This window comes from Syngnathus scovelli, chromosome 20 (genome assembly GCF_024217435.2).
Source record: "Syngnathus scovelli strain Florida chromosome 20, RoL_Ssco_1.2, whole genome shotgun sequence".
Classification (NCBI taxonomy): domain Eukaryota; kingdom Metazoa; phylum Chordata; class Actinopteri; order Syngnathiformes; family Syngnathidae; genus Syngnathus; species Syngnathus scovelli.
The window spans coordinates 155668-164341 of record NC_090866.1 but is presented as its reverse complement, the minus strand read 5'-3'; the positions used below and the strand labels follow the sequence as shown (position 1 = coordinate 164341).

Genomic DNA, 8674 nt, shown 5'->3' with positions numbered 1-8674 from the left:
TCCGCTCGGCGGGGGCTATTTTCGGCCACTTGGCTCGTGCGCACGGCCTCCCGGATGTGCCGGGCGGGTGCGCGAGCTCGCCGGCCGCTGGAAGTCGAATGAGGCGCCGCGACCACCTCCGCGGTGCTTATAAACTGCCGATCCGCTCGGCGGGGGCTATTTTCGGCCACTTGGCTCGTGCGCACGGCCTCCCGGATGTGCCGGGCGGGTGCGCGAGCTCGCCGGCCGCTTGAAGTCGAATGAGGCGCCGCGACCACCTCCGCGGTGCTTATAAACAGCCGATCCGCTCGGCGGGGGCTATTTTCGGCCACTTGGCTCGTGCGCACGGCCTCCCGGATGTGCCGGGCGGGTGCGCGAGCTCGCCGCCCGCCGGAAGTCGAATGAGGCGCCGCGACCACCTCCGCGGTGCTTATAAACTGCCGATCCGCTCGGCGGGGGCTATTTTCGGCCACTTGGCTCGTGCGCACGGCCTCCCGGATGTGCCGGGCGGGTGCGCGAGCTCGCCGGCCGCTTGAAGTCGAATGAGGCGCCGCGACCACCTCCGCGGTGCTTATAAACAGCCGATCCGCTCGGCGGGGGCTATTTTCGGCCACTTGGCTCGTGCGCACGGCCTCCCGGATGTGCCGGGCGGGTGCGCGAGCTCGCCGCCCGCCGGAAGTCGAATGAGGCGCCGCGACCACCTCCGCGGTGCTTATAAACAGCCGATCCGCTCGGCGGGTGCTATTTTCGGCCACTTGGCTCGTGCGCACGGCCTCCCGGATGTGCCGGGCGGGTGCGCGAGCTCGCCGGCCGCCGGAATTCGAATGAGGCGCCGCGACCACCTCCGCGGTGCTTATAAACAGCCGATCCGCTCGGCGGGGGCTATTTTCGGCCACTTGGCTCGTGCGCACGGCCTCCCGGATGTGCCGGGCGGGTGCGCGAGCTCGCCGGCCGCTGGAAGTCGAATGAGGCGCCGCGACCACCTCCGCGGTGCTTATAAACAGCCGATCCGCTCGGCGGGGGCTATTTTCGGCCACTTGGCTCGTGCGCACGGCCTCCCGGATGTGCCGGGCGGGTGCGCGAGCTCGCCGGCCGCTGGAAGTCGAATGAGGCGCCGCGACCACCTCCGCGGTGCTTATAAACAGCCGATCCGCTCGGCGGGGGCTATTTTCGGCCACTTGGCTCGTGCGCACGGCCTCCCGGATGTGCCGGGCGGGTGCGCGAGCTCGCCGGCGGCTGGAAGTCGAATGAGGCGCCGCGATCTCCTCCGCGGTGCTTATAAAGTGCCGATCCGCTCGGCTTGGAGCTATTTCCGGCCTCCCGTTGGTGCCGGGCGGCGTGCGCGAGCTCGCCGGCCGCGATCTCCTCCGCGGTGCTTATAAACAGCAGCATGCGCACGGCCTCCCAGAATTTGAACACATTTCGTCAATAAATTTCGCATATTGAATTTTGAAGTTTAATATAATGCAACAATTGAGCTCGACTTATACAAAGGATATATCATAAAATCGTAAATTTCCGTCGAATTTTAGGGGGTCGACTTATACACCGAGTCGACCTGTACACCGGCAAATACGGTAAATACGATTAAATAAAATGATACGACTGGCATAAAAACAAATATAAACCACATAAAAATAAAAGTCACCATTACGTTGAATTATTGGGAGCACCGAGCTTGTTTCTCAGAAACGAGCCGGTCCCATCCAGGCGTAATCGGAGACAATGAAACCCGAAGTGGTTAAGGTTTGTCTTTTAATGCAGGATGCTTGGTCTCCATGTGCCGAAGCAGTTTTGAAGGCTTCATTGGCTCGCTCGCTAGTTTCAGGGGCGATTGTGTCTATAAAATGCAAAATGTTGGGTCACCTCACGGCTTACGGCCATACTACCCTGAGAACGCCCGATCTCGTCCGATCTCGGAAGCTAAGCAGGGTCGGGCCTGGTTAGTACTTGGATGGGAGACCGCCTGGGAATACCAGGTGCTGTAAGCTTTTTCTTTTTCTTATGTGCACTTCAATCGTTTAAGAAGCTATTTTTTACAACACCCATCACGAATGGCATCCGGAAACAGCAAGCCTAATTTAAACTCCGACATTGAAACTATAACACGAGTTTGAAAGCTATATTATGTGGTGACATCCACAGCATTGTAGTTAAATTTTTTACCGCTAGAGAGCAGACTATGTACAGTGAGCATGGCTCCCTGTGAACTCAAAGCAGCAGGCTTGACTTGTAAAAGAACCCAACACAACACTTCCATGAAGTAATTGTACTAAGTTCATTTTGTTTTTCCTTATTTAATCACTTCACTGGTTTCTTTTATATCAAACAAATTGTTTTAGGTTATTCACCTGACATGTTGATCCATCAGCTGATAAAGACGCGTCACCATCACATCTGTGACACTCTGATGAAGGCGGAAGAAACCGCCGAAACATGTCAGGTGAATAACCTAAAACAATTTGTTTGATATAAAAGAAACCAGTGAAGTGACTTCCATGAAGTGTTTTTAAACTTTTCAAGGCATTTATTTTGATTCAGCAAAATGCAGGTCGCAACGGCAAATTCGTGCTACCGCATAAAAAGCTGTCAATAACTTTTCATGATAGCCATGTTTCCAGAAAACACCAAAAGCCTTGGAAGAAAGCCTGTTTCGGCCCTGGTTGTAAAAAAAACAAAAAAAAAAAACAAAAGGGAAGGGTGACCGTCCGGGAATACCAGGTGCTGAAAGCCTTTTTTTTTTTTTTTTCCCACGTCAATTGTGAAAGGAAACTTTTACCACAGCCATCAAGTCCCGCCGCTGCTTGGCATGGTTTCAGGGGCGATTGTGTCTATAAAATGAAAAATTCTGAGCGGTCTCACGGCTTACGGCAATACTACCCTGAGAGCGCCCGCTCTCGTCCGATCTCGGAGGCTAAGCAGGGTCGGGCCTGGTTAGTACTTGGATGGGAGACCGCCTGGGAATACCAGTTACCGTAAGCTTTTTTTTTTTTTTTTTTTTTCTTATGTGCACTTCAATCGTTTAAGCCAAGAACTTTTTACAGCACCCATCACGAATGGCATTCGGAAACTGCAAGCCTAGTTTGAACTCCGACACTGAAACTACAACACGAGTTCAAAACCTCTATGTACAGTGAATAAAGAGCATGGCTCCCTGTGAACTCAAAGCAGCAGTCTTTACTTGTAAAAGAACCCAGCACAACACATTGCGCTTCCATGTAGTGTTTTTACCTTTTTCATGACATTTATTTTGATACAGCCAAATGCAGGTTTTGTGCACTTCACTTTTCCGTTGGGCATTCGCGTAGAACCCTATTCCAGTTACGGCCAGATTCTTTTAGACTAGTGGTTCCCAACCTTTCTTGCGCCACGGACCGGCTACGCGTCAGAAATATTTTTGCGGACCTGCCTTTATATATATAAATAAACAATAAATCAATATAAATAAATACTACATTTATAATAAGTATATATACCGTATTTGCCGGTGTATTGGTCGACCTTTTTCGATCCAAAATCGACCGAAAAAAATCGACCTCGACTTATACACCGAGTCATAAAATTTAACTTCGTATTCATCGCTTCAAATGTGATGGTAACCAAGGCCGTTTCTCATGCATCTCATTGTGCGTTGCACTTAGAAAATTTGAACCGGGCGGCGTGCGCGAGTGCGCGGCCCGCTGGAAGTCGAATGAGGCGCCGCGACCACCTCCGCGGTGCTTATAAACAGCCGATCCGCTCGGCGGGGGCTATTTTCGGCCACTTGGCTCGTGCGCACGGCCTCCCGGATGTGCCGGGCGGGTGCGCGAGCTCGCCGGCCGCTGGAAGTCGAATGAGGCGCCGCGACCACCTCCGCGGTGCTTATAAACAGCCGATCCGCTCGGCGGGGGCTATTTTCGGCCACTTGGCTCGTGCGCACGGCCTCCCGGATGTGCCGGGCGGGTGCGCGAGCTCGCCGGCCGCTGGAAGTCGAATGAGGCGCCGCGACCACATCCGCGGTGCTTATAAACAGCCGATCCGCTCGGCGGGGGCTATTTTCGGCCACTTGGCTCGTGCGCACGGCCTCCCGGATGTGCCGGGCGGGTGCGCGAGCTCGCCGGCCGCTGGAAGTCGAATGAGGCGCCGCGACCACCTCCGCGGTGCTTATAAACAGCCGATCCGCTCGGCGGGGGCTATTTTCGGCCACTTGGCTCGTGCGCACGGCCTCCCGGATGTGCCGGGCGGGTGCGCGAGCTCGCCGGCCGCTGGAAGTCGAATGAGGCGCCGCGACCACCTCCGCGGTGCTTATAAACAGCCGATCCGCTCGGCGGGGGCTATTTTCGGCCACTTGGCTCGTGCGCACGGCCTCCCGGATGTGCCGGGCGGGTGCGCGAGCTCGCCGGCCGCTGGAAGTCCAATGAGGCGCTGCGATCTCCTCCGCGGTGCTTATAAAGTGCCGATCCGCTCGGCTTGGAGCTATTTCCGGCCTCCCGTTGGTGCCGGGCGGCGTGCGCGAGCTCGCCGGCCGCGATCTCCTCCGCGGTGCTTATAAACAGCAGCATGCGCACGGCCTCCCAGAATTTGAACACATTTCGTCAATAAATTTCGCATATTGAATTTTGAAGTTTAATATAATGCAACAATTGAGCTCGACTTATACAAAGGATATATCATAAAATCGTAAATTTCCGTCGAATTTTAGGGGGTCGACTTATACACCGAGTCGACCTGTACACCGGCAAATACGGTAAATACGATTAAATAAAATGATACGACTGGCATAAAAACAAATATTAACCACATACAAATAAAAGTCACCATTACGTTGAATTATTGGGAGCACCGAGCTTGTTTCTCAGAAACGAGCCGGTCCCATCCAGGCGTAATCGGAGACAATGAAACCCGAAGTGGTTAAGGTTTGTCTTTTAATGCAGGATGCTTGGTCTCCATGTGCCGAAGCAGTTTTGAAGGCTTCATTGGCTCGCTCGCTAGTTTCAGGGGCGATTGTGTCTATAAAATGCAAAATGTTGGGTCACCTCGCGGCTTACGGCCATACTACCCTGAGAACGCCCGATCTCGTCCGATCTCGGAAGCTAAGCAGGGTCGGGCCTGGTTAGTACTTGGATGGGAGACCGCCTGGGAATACCAGGTGCTTTAAGCTTTTTCTTTTTCTTATATGCACTTCAATCGTTTAAGAAGCTATTTTTTACAACACCCATCACGAATGGCATCCGGAAACAGCAAGCCTAATTTAAACTCCGACATTGAAACTATAACACGAGTTTGAAAGCTATATTATGTGGTGACATCCACAGCATTGTAGTTAATTTTTTTACCGCTAGAGAGCAGACTATGTACAGTGAGCATGGCTCCCTGTGAACTCAAAGCAGCAGGCTTGACTTGTAAAAGAACCCAACACAACACTTCCATGAAGTAATTGTACTAAGTTCATTTTGTTTTTCCTTATTTAATCACTTCACTGGTTTCTTTTATATCAAACAAATTGTTTTAGGTTATTCACCTGACATGTTGATCCATCAGCTGATAAAGACGCGTCACCATCACATCTGTGACACTCTGATGAAGGCGGAAGAAACCGCCGAAACATGTCAGGTGAATAACCTAAAACAATTTGTTTGATATAAAAGAAACCAGTGAAGTGACTTCCATGAAGTGTTTTTAAACTTTTCAAGGCATTTATTTTGATTCAGCAAAATGCAGGTCGCAACGGCAAATTCGTGCTACCGCATAAAAAGCTGTCAATAACTTTTCATGATAGCCATGTTTCCAGAAAACACCAAAAGCCTTGGAAGAAAGCCTGTTTCGGCCCTGGTTGTAAAAAAAACAAAAAAAAAAACAAAAGGGAAGGGTGACCGTCCGGGAATACCAGGTGCTGAAAGCCTTTTTTTTTTTTTTTTCCCACGTCAATTGTGAAAGGAAACTTTTACCACAGCCATCAAGTCCCGCCGCTGCTTGGCATGGTTTCAGGGGCGATTGTGTCTATAAAATGAAAAATTCTGAGCGGTCTCACGGCTTACGGCAATACTACCCTGAGAGCGCCCGCTCTCGTCCGATCTCGGAGGCTAAGCAGGGTCGGGCCTGGTTAGTACTTGGATGGGAGACCGCCTGGGAATACCAGTTACCGTAAGCTTTTTTTTTTTTTTTTTTTTTCTTATGTGCACTTCAATCGTTTAAGCCAAGAACTTTTTACAGCACCCATCACGAATGGCATTCGGAAACTGCAAGCCTAGTTTGAACTCCGACACTGAAACTACAACACGAGTTTAAAACCTACATTGTGTGGCGACAGCCATAGCATTGCAGTTCACGTTTTTACCGCTAGAGGGCAGACTATGTACAGTGAATAAAGAGCATGGCTCCCTGTGAACTCAAAGCAGCAGTCTTTACTTGTAAAAGAACCCAGCACAACACATTGCGCTTCCATGTAGTGTTTTTACCTTTTTCATGACATTTATTTTGATACAGGTTTTGTGCACTTCACTTTTCCGTTGGGCATTCGCGTAGAACCCTATTCCAGTTACGGCCAGATTCTTTTAGACTAGTGGTCCCCAAACTTTCTTGCGCCACGGACCGGCTACGCGTCAGAAATATTTTTGCGGACCTGCCTTTATATATATAAATAAACAATAAATCTATATAAATAAATACTACATTTATAATAAATATATATAAATAGGATTAAATAAAATGATACGACTGGCATAAAAACAAATATAAACCACATAAAAATAAAAGTCACCATTACGTTGAATTATTGGGAGCACCGAGCTTGTTTCTCAGAAACGAGCCGGTCCCATCCAGGCGTAATCGGAGACAATGAAACCCGAAGTGGTTAAGGTTTGTCTTTTAATGCAGGATGCTTGGTCTCCATGTGCCGAAGCAGTTTTGAAGGCTTCATTGGCTTGCTCGCTAGTTTCAGGGGCGATTGTGTCTATAAAATGCAAAATGTTGGGTCACCTCACGGCTTACGGCCATACTACCCTGAGAACGCCTGATCTCGTCTTATCTCGGAAGCTAAGCAGGGTCGGGCCTGGTTAGTACTTGGATGGGAGACTGCCTGGGAATACCAGGTGCTGTAAGCTTTTTCTTTTTCTTATGTGCACTTCAAGCTCTTTTTTTTTTTTTTTTTTTCTTCTTATGTGCACTTCAGTCGTTTAAGCCAAGACCTTTTTACAACACCCATCACGAATGGCATTCGGAAACTGCAAGCCTAGTTTGAACTCCGACACTGAAACTACAACACGAGTTCAAAACCTCTATGTACAGTGAATAAAGAGCATGGCTCCCTGTGAACTCAAAGCAGCAGTCTTTACTTGTAAAAGAACCCAGCACAACACATTGCGCTTCCATGTAGTGTTTTTACCTTTTTCATGACATTTATTTTGATACAGCCAAATGCAGGTTTTGTGCACTTCACTTTTCCGTTGGGCATTCGCGTAGAACCCTATTCCAGTTACGGCCAGATTCTTTTAGACTAGTGGTTCCCAACCTTTCTTGCGCCACGGACCGGCTACGCGTCAGAAATATTTTTGCGGACCTGCCTTTATATATATAAATAAACAATAAATCAATATAAATAAATACTACATTTATAATAAGTATATATACCGTATTTGCCGGTGTATTGGTCGACCTTTTTCGATCCAAAATCGACCGAAAAAAATCGACCTCGACTTATACACCGAGTCATAAAATTTAACTTCGTATTCATCGCTTCAAATGTGATGGTAACCAAGGCCGTTTCTCATGCATCTCATTGTGCGTTGCACTTAGAAAATTTGAACCGGGCGGCGTGCGCGAGTGCGCGGCCCGCTGGAAGTCGAATGAGGCGCCGCGACCACCTCCGCGGTGCTTATAAACAGCCGATCCGCTCGGCGGGGGCTATTTTCGGCCACTTGGCTCGTGCGCACGGCCTCCCGGATGTGCCGGGCGGGTGCGCGAGCTCGCCGGCCGCTGGAAGTCGAATGAGGCGCCGCGACCACCTCCGCGGTGCTTATAAACAGCCGATCCGCTCGGCGGGGGCTATTTTCGGCCACTTGGCTCGTGCGCACGGCCTCCCGGATGTGCCGGGCGGGTGCGCGAGCTCGCCGGCCGCCGGAAGTCGAATGAGGCGCCGCGACCACCTCCGCGGTGCTTACAAACAGCCGATCCGCTCGGCGGGGGCTATTTTCGGCCACTTGGCTCGTGCGCACGGCCTCCCGGATGTGCCGGGCGGGTGCGCGAGCTCGCCGCCCGCCGGAAGTCGAATGAGGCGCCGCAACCACCTCCGCGGTGCTTATAAACAGCCGATCCGCTCGGCGGGGGCTATTTTCGGCCACTTGGCTCGTGCGCACGGCCTCCCGGATGTGCCGGGCGGGTGCGCGAGCTCGCCGGCCGCTGGAAGTCGAATGAGGCGCCGCGACCACCTCCGCGGTGCTTATAAACAGCCGATCCGCTCGGCGGGGGCTATTTTCGGCCACTTGGCTCGTGCGCACGGCCTCCCGGATGTGCCGGGCGGGTGCGCGAGCTCGCCGGCCGCTGGAAGTCGAATGAGGCGCCGCGACCACATCCGCGGTGCTTATAAACAGCCGATCCGCTCGGCGGGGGCTATTTTCGGCCACTTGGCTCGTGCGCACGGCCTCCCGGATGTGCCGGGCGGGTGCGCGAGCTCGCCGCCCGCCGGAAGTCGAATGAGGCGCCGCGACCACCTCCGCGG

General features: G+C 51.8%; 3 non-coding genes and 2 pseudogenes across 3 annotated transcripts; all 5 read left to right on the top strand.

Annotated features, from left to right (window-relative positions):
• Positions 1-1851: 1851 nt before the first annotated feature.
• LOC125990737 (5S ribosomal RNA) lies at positions 1852-1970 on the top strand. Its single transcript, XR_007489066.1, has one exon. It is a non-coding gene; the product is annotated as a 5S ribosomal RNA (ribosomal RNA).
• An 872-nt stretch (positions 1971-2842) lies between these two features.
• LOC125990772 (5S ribosomal RNA) lies at positions 2843-2961 on the top strand (annotated as a pseudogene).
• A 2039-nt stretch (positions 2962-5000) lies between these two features.
• LOC125990745 (5S ribosomal RNA) lies at positions 5001-5119 on the top strand. The gene has a single exon (XR_007489073.1). It is a non-coding gene; the product is annotated as a 5S ribosomal RNA (ribosomal RNA).
• Positions 5120-5990: 871 nt separating this feature from the next.
• Positions 5991-6109, top strand: LOC125990771 (5S ribosomal RNA; annotated as a pseudogene).
• Positions 6110-6942: 833 nt separating this feature from the next.
• Positions 6943-7061, top strand: LOC125990755 (5S ribosomal RNA). Its single transcript, XR_007489082.1, has one exon. It is a non-coding gene; the product is annotated as a 5S ribosomal RNA (ribosomal RNA).
• Positions 7062-8674: the final 1613 nt, after the last annotated feature.